Source organism: Archocentrus centrarchus, chromosome 11, assembly GCF_007364275.1.
Source record: "Archocentrus centrarchus isolate MPI-CPG fArcCen1 chromosome 11, fArcCen1, whole genome shotgun sequence".
In the NCBI taxonomy this organism is placed as follows: domain Eukaryota; kingdom Metazoa; phylum Chordata; class Actinopteri; order Cichliformes; family Cichlidae; genus Archocentrus; species Archocentrus centrarchus.
This window is the reverse complement of record NC_044356.1, coordinates 3,918,258-3,942,482: the sequence shown is the minus strand read 5'-3', so window position 1 is coordinate 3,942,482 and position 24,225 is coordinate 3,918,258. Positions and strand designations below refer to the sequence as shown.

Sequence of the window (24,225 nt, the reverse complement as noted above, 5' to 3'; positions counted from 1 at the left end):
GCTTTTGTGAATTCACAGCTCTTTACAATGACATAACTAAGACAGAGATGCCTGTGCAAAATTTTAGGAGCCCCCAATATAACATGCACCCATGAAGGAATTAACATGGCAGATCACATGCAGGTAGGAGAGCCACACTGCTGCCAAGATAAAATTATCTTGGATTGCAAAGTTAGGCCAATTTTAGGTGGTAAAAGAAAAAAATGAGAGAGAGACATCTGCCCAAAGAGCAGACGTATTGGCAATGATAGCAGCCCTAAGAAATAGCAAGGGAAAGAAGAGTCACCATTTATACAGACTTAGCATATGGGTGGGGGCCGCACATGTAGACCTAGGACAGTGGGTTAGAGCAGGGTTTTTCACTGCAGATCAGAAACCCATAAAACATGAAGAGGAGATGAGAGCGCTGCCTGAAGCACTTCAAGAACCACAGGAAGTGGCCACTGTGAAATGCAAAGGCCATGATCTTAGTAAAGGACTCATATCCAGAGGAAATCAAGAAGCAGATCAGAGCGCTAAAAGGGCAGCTGGATACACTTCAAATCTGCAAATGGTAAGTACTGAACCCAATCAGTGGAATTACTACCTCCAATTACTATGGGACTGATCAAAGAACAACAGAAAGCCTCCCCTTAAGAGAAAACAGTTTGGAAACAAAGGGGAGCCACACAAACAAGAGCGATTATGGAAAGAACCCAGTGGACAACTTATCCTTCCCCAAGGATTACGGAAAAGTGTATTGGAAGAAGCACATGGGTAGGACATGTTGGGAATCGACAGATGGAGAGAATCTCTCCTATTGGTGGCACCCTTATATGGTGGATATGGTAAGAAATTATGGAAGGGAGTGCAAAATATCCACCCAGTACAACTCCAGATCAACTTTAAAGCCACACATGGGAGCATTTCCCATACAGGTAAGTCCAGGAGAAGAAATAAGTATTGATTATACAGACATGGGGGAAAGAGTGCAAGGGTACTGGTATTTACTGGTGTTAGTGGACACCTACAATGGGTGGCCCGAAGCTTGGCCAGCTAAGAAGAAAGACAGTAAGACGCTTGTGAAGTGCCTGATAAACCACTGCATCCCCCGATATGGTTTTCCTATAAAGACTAGATCTGATAAAGGCACTCATTTCCGTAATCAAGATTTGCAACAGGTTGAACAGGCACTAGGAATTAGACATGCATTTGGGTCAGTGTACCACCCCCAGTCCAAGGGTAAGGTTGAAAGGATGAATCAAAACCTAAAAACTAAATTGGAACTAAACTGAAGCCTTTTCTTAATTGTTGAAGGTGCAGAATAAAGTTAAATACACAGTAAAGGTATTACAATGTATTTCTAATACGGTTAACCCAAAATCTCCTGAATCTTTTCAGAAAAGTAAATGATTTAATAAATAAATAGCGCTTTACTTATTATAGCCTGGATTCAGCCTCTTTTAATCACCTTCTAAATCATTAATGAGCCAAAATGTTTTACCTTCTCAATGCAATGGAGGAGTAGGCAGCGTTTCCCTGGAGCTCCTGCAAATTTAGAAATATTTTTCGCACTACCTCGACATTTGGACGCTTCTACAATAGATTGGGAGAGAGAACAAGCTAGATTTCACTCAACTCCACCAGGACAGGATGAAAGCAAATTTGAGGATGCATTCCTCCAACAAGGACAAGAAAGCGAAAGAACCGGGCCCAGCTGCCTCGGACTCGCCTGAAGGTAGCTATCCGATGGCTAATGCTATCATCCTAGAGGCCATAAACTCTCTCCGCGCAGAACTACAAGTCACCAAGTCCGAAATTTGTCAGACAATAGACACTCGCATTGAAGAAGTGTCCGCCAATATCAGAGGAGAACTCCTTGCCCTCAAGACCGAAACTCAAAATGCCATACACATGCTGAAAACGACCAACGACCAACATGGCGCATCCATTGCTGAACTAGAACAAGCGGCCACACAGTCAGCGGATGCCATAACTGCGCTACAGTCAGAGATAAAACGTCTACGCACAGAAACGAATCAGCTAACAGAAAAATGCATGGATCTAGAAGGAAGGTCCAGACGACAAAATATACGGATTGCAATGTTAAGAGAAGGGGAAGAGACAGGCGCAGAATTGAACGGATTCATCTCGCAGCTCCTGAAGGACGTGCTGGCTTTGGATGACTTACCGCTGGTGGACCGCGCTCATAGAGCTCTACGAAGGTGCCCAGACGACACAGGACCTCCTTGGGCGTTGGTGGTGAGACTCTATTACTACCGCGACATTACAATGATCCTCCGGAAGGCCATGAATCAGAGGATCATTGTAATTTCGCGGTAGTAATAGAGTCTCACCACCGCGACATTACAATGATCCTCCGGAAGGCCATGAATCAGAGGGACCTCGCCTACCGCGGGCAGAAGATCCGCATCTTTCCTGACTTCACCCCCGAGGTGGCGAGACGCAGAGCTGCATTTAATGGTGTTAGAGCACTTCTTCGGGACAAGCCAGGAGTTCGGTATGGACTTTTACATCCCGCAAAGCTGATAGTGACTTTCAGAGGAACAGAATCAATGTTCACAGACGCGAAAGAAGCCCAGAGGTTCGCGGAGCAACACTTCGGCACGGGTGGAGATGATGCAGGCGTCCCCGCGGCGGACACCTGATGCAGATGCGGCGTGGCTGGATTCTGGTAGTACTCAATGTTGGACTGCTCTATGCTGTTTATCCAGCTAAGTTTATATAATGCTTAGAATCTTCACTTTGATTACATAACTAGCTGCCTTAAGTCTCGTTGATAATTTGAAGTGGGTTGATGTTTATAGATAGGCAGCTTATATAACCTGACGCATGCTTTTCAGATCTTTTTTTCAGATGCTCAGATGTTGTTTTGGTGCTTGAACTCTATATTTTGCAGAGCTTTTTAAATATCTAATTAGGAGTTTACAGTAAGGGAAGTTGTTAGTTGAGTAGGTTAATGTGTCTTTGTTGTGTGAGTGTTACTCTTAATTTAATTTTTCTGTTCATTCTTTTCTTTATAGCTTCCTTAGAGGGGTCCCGCCTTACTTTGCAGGTTCTTCTTAGTATAGGCAAGACAGTAAGCATTTTGTTTAAAGGGGTGGGCTGGGACTTGTATATGGTGTAATCATCTCTTTCACACTTATGAGGACTTATATATTCTTTTTCATTCTAATCTGAGTTATGCAGGTTAATTCAACACAAACAAAGAAGGGCGGACAAGTTACCTTAGTCACCTGGAATGTTAAAGGTCTGAATAATCCTGTTAAGGGGGTAAAATATTAGCACACCTAAAGACATTGTCCAGTGATGTAATTTTCCTTCAGGAAACCCACCTTAATAAGAATGAGCACATAAAACTGAGATGCAGGTGGACAGGGATAGCTTATCACTCTACTTGTGCGGTTGAGAGCCAGAGGCGTGGCAATATTATTCAAGAAAGGTACACCTTTTACCCATAAATCAACCATATCCGATAGGGAAGGCAGATATTTATTATTAGTTGGAGAACTGTACTCTGTTCCTATAACGCACAAAGGAGCGTTACCGCAGATCCTTCCTCCCAGCAGCTGTAAGACTTTATAACCATCACTGCTCCCAACAAAAACCACAATAGCCTACACAATGTAGGATAATATATAATATACTGTAAATAGTCCGGCCTGTTAAGGTTCAACACACAGGCACATCATGTACATTGTATATAGTGTTATTATTAGTAGTATTAAGGTTAATATTGTTTGTTGATTTATATATATTCTTTTCTTAATAGTGTGAATTATTATATCTTTATTTATATTTATAATAACTGCGGCTGCTGTTACACCCAAATTTCCCCTCTGTGGGACAATAAAGGCTGTTTCTTCTAACTCTGGTTAATATATATGGCCCCAACATAGACTCTCCACTTTTTACAAACATGTTTTAGCCCAAATACCTGACATTTTGGAGACTAATCTAATCATTGGAGGGGATTTGATTCTGTTTTAGATCCATACTTAGAACCGCTCGTCAACACGTAGAGCACCGGCCTCTAATGCTAGTATTTTCCTTAAGGAATACCTAAATAATTCTAATTTGGTCGATAGCTGGAGGATTTTTAACCCACAGGGAAGAGCCTATTCATTTCACTCAAATGTTCACAATGTGTACACACGAATTGATTATTTACTGATAGATGCAAATTACTGCCCTATACTAGGGAAGTAAAATATCATAATATCGCAATTTCAGACCACACCCCCCTTTCTCTAGATTTACATTTAGATAATTTGAACCAAACTGGAAGACCATGGAAATTAGATCCGCAATTATTGAAGGAACCAGACTTCTGTAAGTTTATCAGAGAGCAAAATTACTTTCTTCTTTGAGATGAATGATCTTCCAGGAACGTCTCCTTCAACACTGTGGGAGACTATGAAAGCCTATTTGAGGGGAGCTATTATATCTTTTCGGGCGGCAAGGAGGAAAAAGAACCGTGCAGAGTTGGTGGATTTAGAGCAACAATTAGGTGTCTGGATAAGGATAACGCTACACACGCCCCTCCACAGAACTCGCAAAAAAATTCTTATCATTAGGCTTTTATTTTTACTCAACAGAAATATTTTGAATTTGGGGAAAAAACCCAATAAGTTACTGGCTAGACAATTAAGGAAAATGGAACATGATCATACAATTAATAAAATTAAATCAGAAAATGGGGAAATTTTAACCTCACACAAAAGACATTAATCATAGATTTAAACAATTTTATGAATCATTGTATTCTTCCTATGCTATAAAAATGATTTAATTATACAGAAGTTTTTAGATAGTTGTAATCTCCAAACTTTAACCCAGGAAGACAAGATCTCTCTTAATGCAAATCTCTCATGCATAGACATTCAGGTTGCTATTAAATCATTAAAAAGTGGGAAAGCGGCTGGTCCTGATGGATATCCTGGGGAATTTTATAAAGAATTTAGTGACCTTTTATCACCTTATTTGCTAAAAATGTACACTCAATCTAACTCAGATAATATCCTACCGCCTACTATGAGGGAAGCCACTATAATACTAATACCAAAACAGGACAAGGACCCTGAGGAAGTAGGTAATTACAGGCCAATATCGCTGCTAACCTATGATCAAAAGATACTAGCCAAGATTCTAGCTAATAGGCTGACTTTATTAGTGGATAAATTAATTCATCCTGATCAGACAGGTTTTATACCAAACAGACACACTTTTTTTAATCTGCGACGGCTTTATAATGTGATATACTCCCAGAGGGAGGAAACTTCTGATTTGGCTGTCCCTCTCCCTCGACGCGGAAAAGACCTTTGATCAGGTAGAATGGCCCTACCTTTTTGCAACCCTGAGAAGATACGATCTTGGCGAACACTTTGTAAAATGGTTAAAATCCTTTATCATAAACCTTGTGCTAGAATTGTCACTAATAAGACACTTTCCCCGATATTTCACTTACATAGGGGTACCAGACAGGGCTGCTCGCTGTCACCCTTACTTTTTGCCTTATCCCTAGAACCCCTTGCACAATCAATCCGTGCCAACCCCCTTATACAGGGATACAATACTAAAGGGACTATAAATAAAATTTCCTTATATGTAGACGATATCCTACTGTTCATAACCAATCTTCAGTGCACTATACCAACGCTCCTAGATACAATCTCGCAGTTTAGCAGGTTTTCGGGTTATAGGATCAATTGGTCCAAGAGTGAACTGATGCCAATTAAGCTCAAGGACTCTTCGATCTTGGAAAGTATACCATTTAAAATTGCTAATACTAAGTTCACCTACCTTGGAGTAGAGATTACTAAGGACTTTAAATCATTTTATGAAGCTAATTTCTCCCCCCTGGTGGTGAAGCTGCAGAATAACATTCAATTTTGGAGATCTCTCCCCATTTCCCTGGTGGGAAGAATCAACGCAATAAAAATGGTTTTTTCTCCCTCAGATCCTTTATCTGTTTCAAAATATTCCCGTCTTTCAACCTAAGAAATTTTTAAAGAAACTTGATTCCATAATCGTTCCATTTTTATGGGACTATAAAACGCACAGAATTAGCAAAGCTCATCTTTGCAAGCCAAAATTGAGGGTGGACTAGCCCTCCCTACTGTGCGACAAATGCCATATAGAAGAAGCCACACTTCTCCATTCTTACTCTTGTGTACAAAATTAGCCCCATTTTGGTCTGGCATATTCAAAACTTTATCAGATATGTTTCATACAGAGTTGAGGCTGGACCCACTTCTGATTGTACTCAGAGTTTCTGTTCAATTTTCACAACTTAATAAATACCAACAACAATTATTATCTTATGCTTCATCGTAGGGAAAAAACTAGTGTTGATGTTCTGGAAAAAATCAGAGGTTCCACCGGTTAAATTGTGGCTGGAAGAACTGGTAAAGCTCTCTCACCTGGAAAGAATAAGGTTTTCCTTAGCAAATAACTTAAAATGATTCAACAGAACTTGGCATCCCCTTCGACAATATATTGATAACTCTATTTGAAGAGAATTTGATTTGACTCTCGGTGTGATAAGATGTAAGTCCTAGGGACAGGGGAGGGGGGTGGGTCTTGGGAATGTCCTTGTTTATTTATGTTACCTTTGTTTTGTTTTGACTTTGTATTGTCTTTATGTTTTATGTTCATATCAAAAGAGGACGGATTTGTATTGTTGATGTTTCAATTTTCATGTTTGATTCCTCAATAAAACTGTTTGAAAACAAAATGTTTTGCCTTCTCTTTTTCTAAGATAATTGTATTTTTTGAAAGACAATGCAACACAAAATAAACACTTCTGCATTGTGCTGTGTGAGTCTACCTGTTCTCTGCAGGGAGCTGTTCCCATAGGATAAAAACACCTTCAGCCACTTTGGATAAATGTTTTTGAGGAGGTTTTCATTGTGCTGTGTTCTCCTTTTGTCAGTGTCCCACTTCTGTTTGTAACTTCAGCTTCGGCCTTCAGTGCGGTCCACATCAGTGTCTTCAGATCAAATTCAACCAAGTCTTCTCCGTCATAGCCGTACCGTAAAATACCGGTCGCCTCTCCGGTGTTTTCATCCCATTCACATCCTTCTATCATCTGTAAAATGTGGACACCTGAAAACAGAGATGGTAATAATCTGTTAACACTGTTATGGAGTGGCCGTGTGGCAGGATATGGATCTGAACACGAACTCTAAATGCAGCTGCAGTGCTGATTCTCACAAAGCATAATAAATAATGCACTTCAATCAATAATTGGGCTTCTAACAAGACTTCAAAACATCTCAACATGCAACCACTCGACAGATAATAACTAAACACCACCACCTATACAAGGACATACAGTGAGCACAGATGACAAACTAAATGTATACAAGGGAGGTAACGAAGAATAAGTAATACAATATATGTAGAAAAACAAAACTCTAACGTTGGTTATTCTCAAAATCCTAAAGAAACATTAACTCACTCACAGGCCAGGGTCCATGCCACCAGCAGGAAAATATTAAGATATAGAAACTTTCAAAAGGTAAAATTAAGGCTGAACCTAAGAACAAATATGTAAATATATCACTTTATCATTATTTTAAGGATGTTCACATTATTAAGACATTAGGAAGTATATTAACAAAACTGCACCTCCACTTTGCTGGAACTGCTCCTGCAAGCTGACATTCGGGCTCCGAAGGTACTTGGCTGAATCACAAAGCAGTGCCGAGTATACATTTCAAACAACTGAGTGTTGTTCTCTAAGATTTTCTTCACCCAGTCCTGTCTTAATTCCAATATCCTGTTGTTGCTGTCACAGTAAGCCATCTGAATGCCATCAAGCAGCATAACACCCATAAACTCCGGGATGTTCAGGACTCCAGAGGATGCAGTGACAAGATACTGCAGTGAGTGTTTCACTGTGGAGCAAACAATGTTTATAATGTTACATTAAAGCTAAAAACGATCCAGCATCAGAACTTTGATTCACTCAGTATGATTATTATTTAAGCAGCAGTCAAAGGACATTAGTGTAAAAGAGGACTGCTCAGGTGTGATCAGTGATGTGCCAGGAGCACACACACACACATCTTAGTTTTACTCTGACAAAGATATGTTTGGCACAGCATCAACTTTAAATTAGTAAACTGACCAACATCTATAAAATGTAAGTAAACGAGTTTCAGGGTCAGTCTTTACGAACCTTCTTTAAAAGGGTAAATAAATATTGACACTTAGAAGAACTCTTAATATACTAATTTATATATGATAAACAAACAGAGCTGTGGTCCAAATTTCCTTTGTCACAGAGTGAATATATATATTCTAATAAATTTAAAGTGCCGTTTTTATCCGCAGTTTTCCCGAAAACGAGAATTCAATTTAGTTAATAAAATTCAGGTCAGAGAGAGGTGAAAGCGAAAGTTTCCGCCCTGATCCAGACCGGATGAGACGCTCAGAGCTTTCTGGTGTACGTTTCTTACTTGCACGACGAAACTAAAGAAAGCAGAGGCAGCAGGAACAAGCCATCCTATCCTCATCCTCGTCCTCGTCTTTGTACTTATCCTTAGAATAATTACTGATCTTGTTCGTTCAGGCTGCCATGATCCACTCTGGAATCCCGTTACGTTTATGGACGTAGGAAAAAACGCTCTTCCTGTTCCTTTCTTTCACAGTAAAAGCCCTGAACATGTGGACCACCTTTTAAACAGACATTTGCAGCCACTGCAGTCACAGTGTGTAACTGCTTTACATAGACAGTTATGAAATGGTTTATTGTACTTTTTGTTTATACATTTTTTCTTGCTTTGTTTCAGAATATCTAATGTACACACTAAATAGAAAATTAAATTCACCTTATCAAATAACTATTTGGTAAATCAAGTTTTGTGATTCATGAACAATAATGTTGGTTTTAAAAATAAATAAGAAAACAAAACTATAATTCAAGATTAAAACACACAAAAAAATGTAATTATTAAATTGTTTAAATATAAGGTTTAATGTGTTAGGTTTCTGTACAAAATGAAACCAAATTTGCTTCCATTCAAATTAAATTCAGCTGATCAAGATTTAGCTCTTATGGTAGAGTGCTGCTTCTTTGTTGTTTCTACACATAAAATGTCTTCCTTAGACTTTTCAATGTTATTTGTAAAATTAAGCCACATTTATCATATTATCAACATTAACTGGAGGAATCACTTTCTAAAACATCCAGAAAGTATTTGGAATATTGTCCCAAACTCTCTATTTAAAACAGTCGGTGTCCTTAATGTTCGAGTTGGTAAAGCTTCTCTCAAACTGTCCAGTGATCTTAAACAAGTTGCCCTGTCTGGTCCTTCCTATTCAAGCATCTGTTCTCCTCACAAATGAGCCTGAACAACATCAATACCATAACATCATCTTCTTCTTTCAGGGGTCAGCATGTGGAGTAAAATATGCTTATAGTCATCTTTCATTCCATAATCTTTGCACATGATGATCCAGCTAGTCCTGTGACCTATGAGGCCCTTTTTTTTTTTTTTAATTTTAAAAAAAAAGGGCAGTGTTGTAATAAAATAATTAACAATAAATCCCCATATTAATGACTGACAGCATTCATTTCTTGTCCTTTTTACAACAGTGTTGTATTGTTACGGGGTGGCTGTACCTCAGGAGGTAGAGCAGGTCACCTACTGATCAGAAGGTCGGCGGCTCGATTCCTGGCTGCTCCGGGCTACATGCCAAAGTATCCTTAAGCAAGATACTGAACCCCAAGTTGCTCTCTGATGCAAGCGTCGGAGTGTGAATGTGTGTGAATGTTAGACAGTAAGCACTTAGCTTAGTTACTCATAGAAGTGCTTGTATGAATGGGTGAATGTATAAAGTGCTTCGAGTGCTCAGACAGCGTAGAAAAGTGCTATGTAAGAACTAGTCCTTTTACCATTTGTTATAGTTTTGTAATCACCTTCACTGATAAAATCTCTGGAGTGTGCGGCAGTCAGGGACTGTTTTCTGTGGAAGAAGGGTCCATGAAACCCCCCTTTTAGATTGGTCAGATGTGGCGCATATGTGCTGTGGCAACCACTGTTGAGGGAGGAGCTGAATGTAGCTTTTATTTGAGCTGATTACAGAAATAATACCTGAGCCTTGCAGCGCTGCTATAGCTGATAAAGAAGTCCATTAAATTCATAAAACTACCAACTCAGAATCTGACCCAACTGTAACCAAGTAAAGAAGGAAAAAGTCCTGCAATATGATATTAAATTACGTGACTTGTGCTCACTGACCTGAAAAAACAGGGTTGGGCTTCAGGACCAACCAAGTTCAACAATCACAGATTTTATTTGGTCAACATACTTCAAGTCCATGATGAATGTTTAAGATTTTGTCAATAACGGCTCATTTTATGGCTCAAATACACTTAACATCCATTAAACACTGTTCTGTTTCTTCATGTCTTTGAGTAGAATGTACTGTTTACATTTTCAATAAAGATATTTCAAAACACTCATTATAACACAACATAAAAATGATCAAGAATGATCTATGCAGAAAAAATTGTGTCAGTAAATAAAAGTCAAAACAGTTTTCAGCTCTGAATTACAAACAGTATTAAAGATATTAAGACAAAATCGTTTTTAAACTTGTTTATGAATCTGATATAAAACAACTGTGCAGCTTTTATGCTCTATTATCCAAACCTTTCCAACTGTATATCACTTACAGCAGAGGATAAGAAAGAGTAGTGGTCAAGCCACAAAACAATAATAATAATAACAAAACATATGATTCAAAGTGAAAACAAAAATGCTGCTCAAGCTCAGATGAGGCTGCTGTTGGAGCTCACAGGAAATTTTTCTTACCTGTAAATGAACCACAAAAATAGCATAATTTTATCCTTAAAGCTGCCGGAACAAGAAACTATGAAAATATTAAGGACCTAAAAATCTGAAATAATATAAATCTCAGATTCCTCCTTTCCTTTTTTGTCGCCTTCAAGTTCAGGCTCCACTGTAAGAATTACTGTCGTGAATTATTCAAAAGAAGCTTTGAAATGTTTGATTTTTTTCTTTTTTGTAAGTTTTGGGAGGCTCAAAGTAAGCTTTGAGTGATGCTGCTTTCTTTCTTTACTACATCCAATTTATTTCCCGTGTTTCATAGTTCACGTCAAAATTATGAAGCACAGCACTCTTCAGCCTTCCCTTTCCCTGGACCTGCATGATGAGCAGGGGCGGAGCTTCTGGGGGGGGCTGGGAGGACGACAGACGACAGACCGGTGCAGCGTCCATCGCTGCAGAAGCAGCCCCGATCTCTCTGTCAATCTCCCCGCTCCCTTCTCCCGTCACTCGTGAACAAGACCCAGAGATACTTGAACTTCTCCACTTGGGGCAAGAACTCCTGAGCTGGAGAGAGCACTCCACTCTTTTCTGGCTGAGGACCATGGCCTCAGACTTAGAGGTGCTGATTCTCATGCTTCACATTCGGCTGCGAACCGTTCCACTGCAAGCTGGAGGCCAGCCCTGATGAAGCCCTGATGAAGCCAACAGGCCACCGCCCGGCACACACTGCACCCGACCCCTATGACGCCTCCTGCAGGTGGTGGGCCTACAGGAGGGCAGGCCCATGTAACCTCTTCAGGCTGCACCCGGCCGGGCACCACGAGCAAATGTCCGGCCACCAGATGCTCTCCCTCAAGCTCCCTCCCCAGGCTTGGCTCCAGGGTGGGGCCCTGGTAACCCTATCCCGGGCAGGGTAAACTGTTCCCTGGTTGTTGCTGACAAAGGGGTCTTCTGAACCGCTCTTTGTCTGGACCCTCACCCAGGACCAGTTTGCCATGGGAGACCTACCAGGGGGCCAAGCCTCTGGGCATCATAGCTCCTGGGATCACTGGGACACACAAACCCCTCCACCACGATAAGGTGGCGATTCCCGGAGGAGCCCATAATAATAATAATAATTTATTATATATTATATATTTTTAAGCTGCAGCAGGATGTAGAGTGGAGCCACTGAGAGTGAAAGCTGAGTAGCAAGGGGGGGGCTGGTCTTGAAGCAAGAGCGCTTGACGAAAGCGGCAGAAGGACCTGACTGCTATCTCAAAGTAAAGCTTTCTACCGTATTACAAAGGGCTGGGCGATATATCAAGTTTTTAAAAAATATTGATATATATTTTCATACGCGATATATGATGAGACAATATTGTTTATATCGATATTGTCTAGGTCATGTTACAATCATATTTGTAGCTCCACCAGTTCGCCTTTCTCTTCTCCCCGTTTGCCTCTGCATAGCTTCACACTGCCCCACCTCTCTCCGCTTCACCCGTTAATCATGCAGGAAGCGAGCACATGGCAGTGTTGCCAACTTAGTGACTTTATTAGTGGATTTAGTGGCTTTTCAGACCCCGCTGGTGACTTTTTCCCTAAGCAACTAGCAACAAATTTAACAACTTTCTCCGGTGAGATTTTTGGAAACCTGAAATCGTCCTCTGTCGCCATGGTTTGTGCGCGCACAGTCTTCATACTGCGTCCGTTTGTATGCTTTGGCATCGCCCGGACCCCCAAGAGTCCCTGGCTGCAGATAAGAAAGCACCGCCATACACAGCAGAAGTTGGGTTGTAACATAAACATATATATGTAGACGCTGCACTGAGCGGGGCGGCCTGTTGCTGTGACACATCAGTCCATCCACCATATTGGATGTGGCAGATCTGCAGTGTAGACTGATACAAGTGAATGGACTGAACTTCATAAAGCGCCTTTCTACAAAGTTATTTAAGTTAATGCGTTCATTCTCACATTCAAATATGCACTGATACACACTGGGAAACTTTTAGGCACAAAAGAAAATTCTGTTTTCAAAATGTTAGAATAGCCAAATATGATCAAAACAATTCGCCAGTCTTACCTGTGAAAGGTAATCCCATGTGATCCCATTTTGACTGTAAAACTCCACACAGCACCAGAGTGCAGCATCTCTCTCATATTATGTTGGTTGCTTTTGCCACATCCAATGTGGCTGCGACGTTGACGTACGAGTCAGCGCCCAATGCAGCGTCTATTTATGTATACCTATGGGTTGTACCGTAAGTCACGCGACCTTAATAGCGTAAGTGGATCTTTTTGTGTGCTTGCAGACGCTGCATTGAGCAGGTGGGCCCGTTGCATTCCAACAGGCCCACATCTGATAGGATGTGGAATGTTCATCAGCTGGGGATATCAGTTCACACAGGTCAGAAGACAGGACAGTGGGGGCGTAGAGCATCTGTTTACAAAACATCCTGGAGAAAAATGAGATAAGCGGCAGTCCAAGGCTGCCAGGGAGCCAAATTTCTGATTCCACAAATTATTTTGGTACAGGCCATACTGATTAATTTTGACAGCCTTTAGTCTTTCTGGCACCTCTCAGTGGCAAAACATCCAGTCCACCGAATCTTCTTGGTTTGTTCATTCGCCATGCAGAAACAGATACGTCTCCAAGATCTTACCCCTCCGAATCAGCTCCAGATATACTGAGTCTGAATTTGAGTCTGTACCTCTCTGTATTCCCATCATAAGCAGCCTTCCCATGGCCCAACAGCTGCCTAGACTTCCCAAATTGTAGCAACAAGCCAGGTATCTCCAGGTCCAATTTGGAGAAATCCTAGTGTCAATAAACCAAATATGCATGTCCTCCATCGACAAAACGGCCAGGCACGTCATCTTCTAGACCACACAGGAATCCATAACGTAGTCAGCTGGGAATGTCAACTGGATAAGAGGGAAGAGGGTTATCTAGGGTTGCCACCTTTCACAAATGAAAATAAGGGATCCCCGCCACGGGTTCTCAGGACCGTGACCAACATGGCCCAAGTTGCCCAACTCACATTTTATGTTGTGTTATTTTTGTAAAGGGGTGATCAAGAAAGCAATTAACCATACATAAAATTGAATACTTTTTTAGCAATGAAGACTTTATTGTGAAAGACTTGCATAAAAAGTGCTGTTAAATAAGGCAACATTACATGCAAATATATAACAAAGTGCAATGAACCACAACTTACGCACAAGTTACTGCACAATTAACCAAGTAAATGGTATACTGTATGGTCTACCACATGACAGTAGCACCTGATCTGTTCTGTTTGTGTAGTGTGCACTAATGAACTAAGTAAGTTGAGAACTTAATGTAACTCTTAAAGCTGCAGTGTGTAACTTTTATAAAAATATGTTTGCTTTTTACATAATTGTTAAAATTGTAACCATGTCATGACCCAACAGCAGCAGCTTTAAAGTGCAGAACTGTTCTTGCTGCAGGGACTCTTTTTGTGAACCCAGGGATGTTTTTACCTAAAGAGGAAAAACCCAAAAACCCTCAGAAATGGAACTAATCATGGAGTTTCCTGATTTTATTGCTTTTTTATAAAAATCTGTTGACCAAAACTTTAAGTGACCACAAATTTAGAGTAAATGTTGCCAAAACGTTCTAGCTTTTAGCCTGACTTTGACTTTTAATTTTTCTGAGATATTTCATATTTTAAAAAGACTTTTAAACAGTTTTTCATCAAATCAAAATTATAGACTTTGTATAGATTTTGTGGGCACCTGCATATCATAAAATCATTTAAATCACTAAATAAAAATAATAATATTTGTGCTAAAATTATTGGATTAACCCCAGTTATGTTTTATGAATTTTTCCATTTAGTGTGCAATGGAATTTACAGTTTTTTGGTGGGACATGATTTTGCCAGAGTCTCAAGAATCAGAGGTTTACTATTAATATATTGGCATAATTTGTCCTTTCAGTGGCCATATATATGTATATTAATACTACTGTATATTCAATTAATGATCATTCAGACTCAACATCCTAAACAATCAAACCACAATAGTCTGCTAAAGCACAACAGGAAACTGAACAATAATAACATAATGTTCTGCACCATATCAGTGTCCGGAGATGACTGTGGTATGAAGTACTGTGACACTGATGCCTGCCTTTTCTGACCTCTGACCTTTCTGCAGTGCTCTCCTGATCCATGCTGCCTTATATCAGACAGCCCGCCATGCGCCACTGAACAGACTCGCCGACAAATGTTACAGTTTGCCTTAAACTCATCCCCACTGACGCTGTTCAGCCATGGATGTGCGTCTTCCCACTCACGTCTGTATCTTTGCATATGTTTTTGTTTCTGGGGACGTGGTAGAGTGTCTGTGTAGTAGCGGACATTTTTAAAAGGTGCGGGTGTGTGACGTCTGTTGCTAGGAAACGGTGACAGCAGCGCCATTTACAATAATTTTGTTGGCCGTAGTATTTCTTGTATTTTATTCTGTGCTTAATTGTTACATTTAGTGTTGATGTGTGTGTGACAGACATGAGTATTGGACATTTTTGAAAAATACGGAACAAATCGCGTCTCGTATCGGTTCAATACGGGACGCAACATTTAATTATCTTTAATGTTTAATTATGATGTGGTTATGCTGGTGGCGCTGTCACTTGGTGTTGGCTCTCACTGCAGTATTGTATCACTTCCTGGTCCTGAGCACAGTCGTGTTTTGCTGTCTGTTAGCTGTTAAATCTGTACAGCTCGATCTATCTGGATAACATATTTTAGTGCAGTGATCCTCACTATTTTTTTCAAAAGAGCCATACTGACAGAACAAAGTCAAGGGGAGAGCCACAATATCACCAAGTCACTCAAATGAACAAAAAAGAAACACAGCCAACACATTATCTGTTTAAACCAAATTTACCTTAGTACTGAGATGAGCGGAAGCTGTGGTGCATGACCTTGACTTTCTTCATGTTGTATTTGTAATTTGTTGTTGCAACCACAAGGCATTCAAGATGGGCATGGGTCAGCCGATTTCTCTGTTTTCGCTTGATAGTGTTGATAGTGTGAAAATGTTGACTCACAGGTGTATGTGCTCATAAAGAAAGACGTCACTTTCTGAACGAGTGGTTTCAAAGTGGGAAAGTCTGCTTAAGAAACTAAACTCCAGAAGTGACCAACACCATCTTGAAGTTCCATTTGGAGGATTTCATTTGTTTTCAGCTCAATTATTTCACTTTCAAGCCTGGCACGACTATCAGGGCAGAGTTGTTTGATGGTGGGCATAAGTGAGGATACCTCCGCTCAGAAGGGGTTTTCAATAAAATTAAAAATGTCTTTATGTTCATTCACATCACAAATCTGGAATCAAACTTGTCCTTCAGCTCCTCCAAAAGTTGGACTAATTCCCTGTACCTGAAGTGCTGCTCAAGAGCTGGATCACTTGTGGTTGTTGCTCTGAGTTTTGGGAAGTGGATGAGTTCTCTGTCAGGTATCCACAGCGTTGTTATTTTGTTTTGGAATGCTTTGATTGCCTTCAGCATGTTGATTGGAAGCTTGTCTCTCCCTTGGAGTTGCAAATTGAGTGTGCTCAGGTGACAGGTAATGTCTGTAAGGATGAATGAATGAATGAAGTTTATTGCCATGTGGGTGAACAAGTTCACACATTGGAAATTGCAGTTACAGAACACCATCCAAGAATACACAAAACACAACACACATGGGGGGATATGTGTCCTGGGGTCATGCAGCCGACTTGCAGCGCTACCTTTGGCAGGAGGAGAAAACAACACATCATGGGGAAGTTAGGTTAAAAAAAAAGTCATCTGGTACAGTGCTCAAAAAGAGCACTATACCAGGGTCCAAAAAAAACACCTTAGCAAAGCATTTGCACATGTAAAGCAAGGACAGCGGCGGTAGGTGAGGTCAGGTCAGGAGGGGATGCAGACGGAGACGAGAGGTGGGGGCATTGTGGAGCCAGATGCCAGGTTCCAGCCAAAACAGTTCGCTGATAGTGGTGGAATTTCATCAGCGGCCGTGATACACCAGACCCAGCTTCACAAATCACAACGCGGAGTGGGGGAAGAGCAGCCGCACACAGTGCCCTGGAGAGAGATATGGTTGCCAACCCAAGGCCGGCAGGGGAGCCGAATTCCTGATAACAAATGTTGTTTTGGAACAGGCTGCTTGTTTTTCCAACAGCCTTCAGTCTTACTGGGAAACCATTCAAAAATCCAATATTCCAAATTCGTTGATTGCTGTCCTCACTGTGCAGAACCGAACTATATCTCCTGATCTAACCCCTCTCGCCTGCGAGCTCGCTAATCTTGCGGCTCAGGTCCACCAGGCTTTGAGTCTGAGTTTGTACGGCTCTGCTCAGCCCTTCCACCTGGGTCGGCAGCCTCTGCAGATGTCGAACCGCCGTCCAGATTTTCTTAATTTGCCAGTAAAGCAGGTATCCACCGAGCCCAAACAGAGAAGATACCGCTACCAAAAAGCCGAATATATATGCGTCTTCCACGTCTTCCACTCCAAGGGCTGAGAAGCACACCGTCTCCACGAGCTCCAAGAGTCGATGACGTATCCAACCGGGTCTGTTCCACTCGGACACGCAGGCTCCCCTGTCCCGGATCTCATAGTGGAAAAAATTCGATCAATGACGGAGAATGCCCAGTTTGCCAGATCCATGTTTCAATCTTGTTCTTATTCGGACAGTGTGTAAAAGACGCTCTCACAGCAAGCAGCAAGCGGAGAGATGGGGAGGGCAGGGAGAGAGAGATAGTGCGACCGTCTCCGACAAGAGCTGGCAAGCTGTATGATGCATTGTGGGTTCTTTAACTTTGGCTGGTATTTTTCCTTGCTGTCCAAAAAAGTGCAAATTTCAGGAAGGAGGCTCAGAAACCGCTCCAGCACCTTTCCACGGGACAGCCATCTTACTTCACTGTGCATCACTAGATCGCTGTAGTCTGTGTCATAGTCTTCAATTAACTGTCTGAACTGTCTGTGATTTAGTGCTCTGGAAACTATATAATTTACCACATGCACAACAGTTTGCATCACATTCTGAAATTTGATCAGGAACCAGTCTTGTCATGGATAAATAGAGGTAAGTGGTTTTACAGTTCAGTGTGTGTTGATTTATCAACAGAATCCTTTAGATGAATCTGCTTTTGTAAGCACTGTGTGGCCATTTCATGTTCAATTTCTGCATTTGTTGATGTTTAGAACTGCAGAAATCCAGGACCTAAATGATACGAATAACATCTTGCCAGCGTCAGACCTTTGGGTCCAGTTGTCCTGGACCTTTTCAATATTTCACAAATTTTCGATCACCTACCAGAATATTGATATTTTATTCCTTAATGGAGACTTAGCTGGGACCAATGAATTGCTGCCTGCTGGTGCAGCTTTGTCCACCTACTACAGTTCCACAGGCTGTGGTGGGGGCACTGCATCTGTTTTGTGTTTCGTGTTCACACTTGGAATAAACATTTTCTGTTGAGCTCTGCATGCTGTGTCTGAAATTATTTGATGTAATGTGTAACAGATGGTCTTTGTCAGTAGATTTATTACTTGCTGTGTGTGTGACTTGACCACAGTGTTTGTTTTTGCACACAGATCACTGTTTTTGCAGTGATTATTCAATTTTGACAGGAAAGTCTTGAGTTTGGGGGAATTAGGTTGAGTTTTTAGATTTGTATTTAAGGTTTTTGGGAAATGGGTGGTGGACTCAGGAAATGTGAGTTTGCAGTTCAGAAATACTGTAATTATAAAAATGAAAAAGTATCAAAGCTTAAGTTCACACAACACAAGTTTGTTATTCAGAATCAATCATCAGCTGACACACCAGCTCAACACTGAAGGGATTTTAAGCCAACAACAATAAACACCTTCTACAAAATGAAACTGCTTTAACACTTCTCTTTAATTGAAAATTATTTCACAGAACAAATCATAAAAAACGGTAATTAGAAAATAACTGAAACCAAAATTTATTTTGAGATCAGTCCTCAGTTTACAAGCTGCTGCATTCACAGATTTAAAAATGAGTGTAAAAACAAATGCAGAGATTCATAAGTGTTTATTTATCTCATTTTATTTTTATTTGAATGAAACATGAATGAAACACAGGTCAGGATCCAAAGAAATATTTCTACCAGATTATGTTTTTGGGTCATGAACCAAGATTAATTTGAATATGTTGACCAACGATTACAATCTGTCTTCTCATCTCTGAACTTTAAAGAGGTTTTGAGACATTTGATAATATTAAGACGGCCAAAACAAAGTTGAGGCAGCCGGGATGGATCCACTGAACAGGCGTAACTGCATGTCATCACTGAGATATACAGTCATAACAATATTTTGGTTTTATCAAATTTTATATGTGGCATCATTTGGTGTTTCAGATTCTAGATTTTAACTTGATTCTTTGATATAGTGACGAACAATCATAACAACAAGTTTCAAAGACTTTTATTGGCAAATAAAACAGATTCATGCAGCGTTGCAGCGCACTGCCAGAACCGTCGATCTTCTGTTCCCTAAACTCGTCTGACTGGACTCAGCTGTGTGAGTCTCATTCAGGCTCTCAGAGAGGTCAGAAGTTCAGAGAAGCTGCCGGGAGCTGTATGAAAACATATATATGAAACTAACTGTTAGTCCACTGATCGATGACTGCTTTAATATGCAACATTACAGTATTTCACAATCACTAAATCACTAGACCCCATTCCCTAAATCAAATCCACATTAGTCTACATGAACTTCTCAAAGCACACACTCTTCTGGCCAAACATGAACACAGTTCTGGCGCTCAGACACTTCTGGTGCAACATCATTTTTGCAAAACAGCAAACACATTCTCAGTCACTAAACACACTGCTGCAACACCATAAACACTGGCAGCAGAATGCAAACACAACTCCAACACTGCTGTCAGCTGTTACACACAGCAACTCACATCTGAACACACATTTGTCAAATAATGTGAACAGACCAACCGAGCAGGATAAAAGTCAGTTCAGTGTGCAGGTGGCACATGTGCATCTACAATGGACAGACACACACAGAGAGCGTGTGTGTGAGAGGTGGCAGACGAGGAAGAAAAGGACGAGGACGACTGAGAAAACAAACCATGTCCTCGTCCACGGGATGACCACGAGGGAAGCAGGACAAAGGGTCCAACCCAATCTGAGCAGATTCTCTGTGGCAGCATCATCAGGACATTCACTGTTCATGCTGTCCAACATTTGGCACACATTCTGCCACACTGCAAGCACTGTGACGTTCATTACAGTGCAACGTCCAAGTGCACGCTCCCCTTTCCCAGAATTGAACAACGACTACATGTTGGTGGCAGGAGTGCCCTTTTCATGCATCACGTGGAAGTCCCTGGCCAGTGGGGTGGCAATGTCACCCTCTGTGCAGCCAGTGGTAACTGGGGTTCCTCCACCATCATGCTAACCTGGAGCCATACAACACTGGGCATCTCCTCCCATTCCTTTGTGGTCTACAGGATCACATCAACAGCTGGATCAGCATGCAGTGCCTCCTGTAGACGTCACAGTTTGGGACGCCGTGACACTGTGGGGCTGGGGGGGGTGTCCCCATTGCCTGTGACGTGGATGAGGTCCTCTGGCCAGACCTCGTGCTTTTTATTTTTTTATTTTTTCTCTACATTCAGCACTGCCACGTCTCTCTGACTATGGCAGCATTTTGTGTTCACACTTGGAAAAAACATTCTGTTGACTACATGTCCTGGATGCTGTGTCTTAAATGTAGTGTGTAGCAGATGGTCTCTGAATAGATTTATCACTTGCTGTGTGTGACTGAGTTTTTAGATTTGCATTTAAAGTTTTGGGAAAACGGATGGTGACTCAGGAAATGCAGTATTTTCAGAAATACTGCAATAAAACCCTTTTTAGACCCAAAGGTTAACTAAAGATAAAATAGTTTACTTGGGAGGTGCAGCGTGTTTTTCTGAAATAAATTAATTTTGCAGTTTGGATCAGAGCATCAGCTCATCTGAATCTCTCTTTTTTGTTAAACATTAACACCAGCCACAGTAATGATGATGATGATGGTGATGATGATGGTGGTGGTGGTGGCCATGTTAGTGGGCTTTTCTGGTCAGGAGGAAAAAAATGAAATGAACAGATGAGGCAGGTTATAGAAGAGTATTCATATATTCTTATTGTATTAATCTACATCTGTCACATACTGGTAGAGGGGAACGTACAGCATGGTCTCCATACCAGGACCTGCTGATGTGACCATACATGCAGCACTTAGAAAGATTCATGACTTTTAATCTTTTTACAGCAGCTCAGTATTTCACCTGAAAAACTCCCCTAAATGTATTCATTAACATCTCCACCTCAAACATCCCATCTTGTCATGGTCCAGGATCCTTTTGACCCTGTGTATTTTGTTTTGCTTAGTTTTGTCTGTTCTGTTCTGGGTTTCTTTAGTTGTGGGGTTTAGTTGGTGATTTCTAGTTCCTCGTGTTCTCCCTGTATTCTGTGTCAGGTCTGCTTCTCTGTTCCATCGTCTTACTTCCTGTTTTATTTTGATAGTCACCCGGTCCCTGCCTGTTGTGTGCAGTTTTGCTTCCCCTGGTCTTGTCATAGTAATTAGCGTCACCTGTGTTCCCAGCTGTTCCCACGCCCCTCGTTATCCTCCTGTGTTTTTAAGTCCTGTGTTTTCAGTGCCTGTTGTTGTGTCATTTTCTTCATCATTGTTTTCCTAGGGTGGGTGCACGCTCCCTGTCTGGATTTATGGTTTTGCCTCTGTTCAAGTCAAGTGTTTTGGTTTTCCTGTCTGCAGTTTTGCCACTGGTCCCGTCCAGTCCGGTCTTTTGTTTACAACTTGAAAATAAAGTGGGTTTTAAGTTAACCTTCGCCTAGCGTATCCTGTATTGGGTCCTCCTTCCTGCCTACCACACAGTTGTTTGACACATCGTAGACGATCCACCATACCAACAAAATGAATCAGATGTTTGTTTCTCACCTTTCTCATCATGTTTTCCTCCAGTTGGTTCTGATCACCATTTCATTCAGTCTGGTGACGATGCTGTCCTCGACACCAGAGAGCTGAAACACACACTCGTATCTGCTCCAGTCTTCAGGTTTGAGTGATGAAACACTGAGATCAACACTCATCTGGAAGGTCTCATCATCATTGAGGAGGATCTCTCCATGATCCACACCCTCATGGATCTCCTCTCCATCTTTCCTCCAGAACATCACGGCTCTGTCTGGGTAGAAACCTGTAGCGTGGCAGCTGATTGGAGAGGAGGGAGACTTCTGGAGGAGAGACACTGAGGGAAGAACTGGAGAGAAGAAGGGAAAGAGAAGAAAGAACAGAGGTGGAGTGAAATAAAATGGGTACTCCATCCACGAAAGGGCATCAGGTGATGTGATTCTACCTGTTCTCTGCAGGGAACCTCTTGCAATGTCCCAAACTGTGCTCAGCCACAGTGGACAAACCTTAGTGAAGAAGTCTACAGTGGTATTTATATTTATCTCAGCATCCCATCTGAGTTTGGTAGAAGCAGCTTCTGGTTTCAGTGCGATCCATGTCAGTGTCTTCAGATCAAGTTCAATAAAGTCTTCTCCATTATAACCATAACGTTCTAAGCCGGTCACCTCTCCAGTGTTGTCATCCCATTCACAGCCATCTATCCTCTGTAAAATGTGGATACCTGAAGAGATGAACCATGTTAATCTGTGTTTTACTGTGAGGCACAGGTAATCCTCAGGGTTAGGGTTACACTCAGACCTTAATTCAAGTCAGATAATCTGTATTTTAGTTATATGATTAATGGAAGAGGATGCGATTACTCAATTATCATGTTTGTTGAGGTATATCTGGTGATTATACTGACTAACAGAAGGTATAACAGGAAATCTTCACCTCCACATTGGTCGAATTCCTGCTTCAATCTAGAAATCTCGCCTCTGAAGAAGTTTGGCAGGTTTTCAAAACACACATAACTGTAATGGTGTAACTGCCGAGGGTCTTTGTCTAAAATCTTCTTCACCCAGTCCTGTCTCAGTTCCAGTATCCTGTTGCTGCTGTCACAGTGACCCGCCTCGACGCCATCAACCAACCCGACACCCTGAAACTCTGAGATGTTCGGGTGTCCAGAAGATGCAGTGATGAAATACTTCAGTGAGTGTTTCGCTGTGGGACAAACAATGTTTCTGATGTTAGTAAATAGAAACATAGAAACAGTATCAGAAATATGATATTCAGTATAATTCTGTTAACATAAGGAGAGGAGAGTTTGTGATCAATGGTGAAATGTGACAGAAGAAAATCTTAATGGTTATATTTTGATAAAGATGTGGATGAAGTTGTTACTTACATAAAAGTGACTTCATTCAAAATTGAGAAATTAGTGCAAATATCCAACACAATAATATTGACATTTCACGAGCAAAGATCACAGACTCTCAGGACTGCATGTGATTGGCTGCTCAGTGAAACCACCTTCACTGCATATTTGCTTCCACTGGACTCTGATTGACTGATGGTTAATAATAAACCTGTGTGAGCAAATAAAATCAGATTTTCCCTTTTCTGAGCTACAACAATATTGAACATAATCAGCCTAAATCTTTAAAAATGAATCTGAGCTCACACTTTTATAAAAGAGAACTTATTACTGTTTTTATGCTTTTCAGCTTCGTATCATTTATGATGGTGATGAAAAAGAGCAGCGGTGCCAATAAACATCCACACAATAAAACATGGATTTGTTTGTATCCTGTTTTATATCCTTATAAAATGAATAAATAGGTACTGAAATTGAGGTTATTTTTTTCCCACTAAAAGACCTGTCCTAGAAACAGGAAGGTAAACATGCTGCTCAAGTTGAGACTGTTTAACGATTTAACCGTTTTTCTTACCTGCAAATAAACCCGGGCAGAGGAGAAGCAACACAAATAACTTCATCGTTCCTTTATGGTTCAAGCTGAAACCATGAAAATGTGATGGACGTGGCTTGAAAATGTGAAACAGTACAAGGTTCAGACTCTCACCACCGCCTCAACTCTTTGCTGCAGCAAGTCCTCCAGTTTGAATGACGATATTTGTTCCTGCCCTCAAATACAACCTGCAGGAGCAATGAGGGCACCTACAGGCAGCAGGAGACAACGCACCCGATATTAAGAGATGGAGAATAAACTGAAGACCGCTTTCTCTTGGCATCAACACCATTTAATCTTCACAGTTTTTTCACTGTATAGAGATAACGTGTCATTTTACAGCAGACAACAGTGTTGAAAGGAAAGCCGAGCAGGTACATCAGTGAGCAGGTGTGGGACTAATGTGAGAGCTTGTCTCTGGAGCTTGAAAAAGGCGACTGGACTTCTTTTTGTTTCTTGAAGACGTTTCACCTCTCATCCGAAAGGCTTCTTCAGTTCTCAACCAAATGGTGG

At 41.1% G+C, this 24,225-nt stretch overlaps 1 pseudogene; it reads right to left on the bottom strand.

The window, feature by feature from the left end:
• The window catches only part of LOC115787854 (major histocompatibility complex class I-related gene protein-like), a 41,117-nt pseudogene extending 17,232 nt beyond the window's left edge, over nt 1-23,885 (bottom strand).
• Nucleotides 23,886-24,225: the final 340 nt, after the last annotated feature.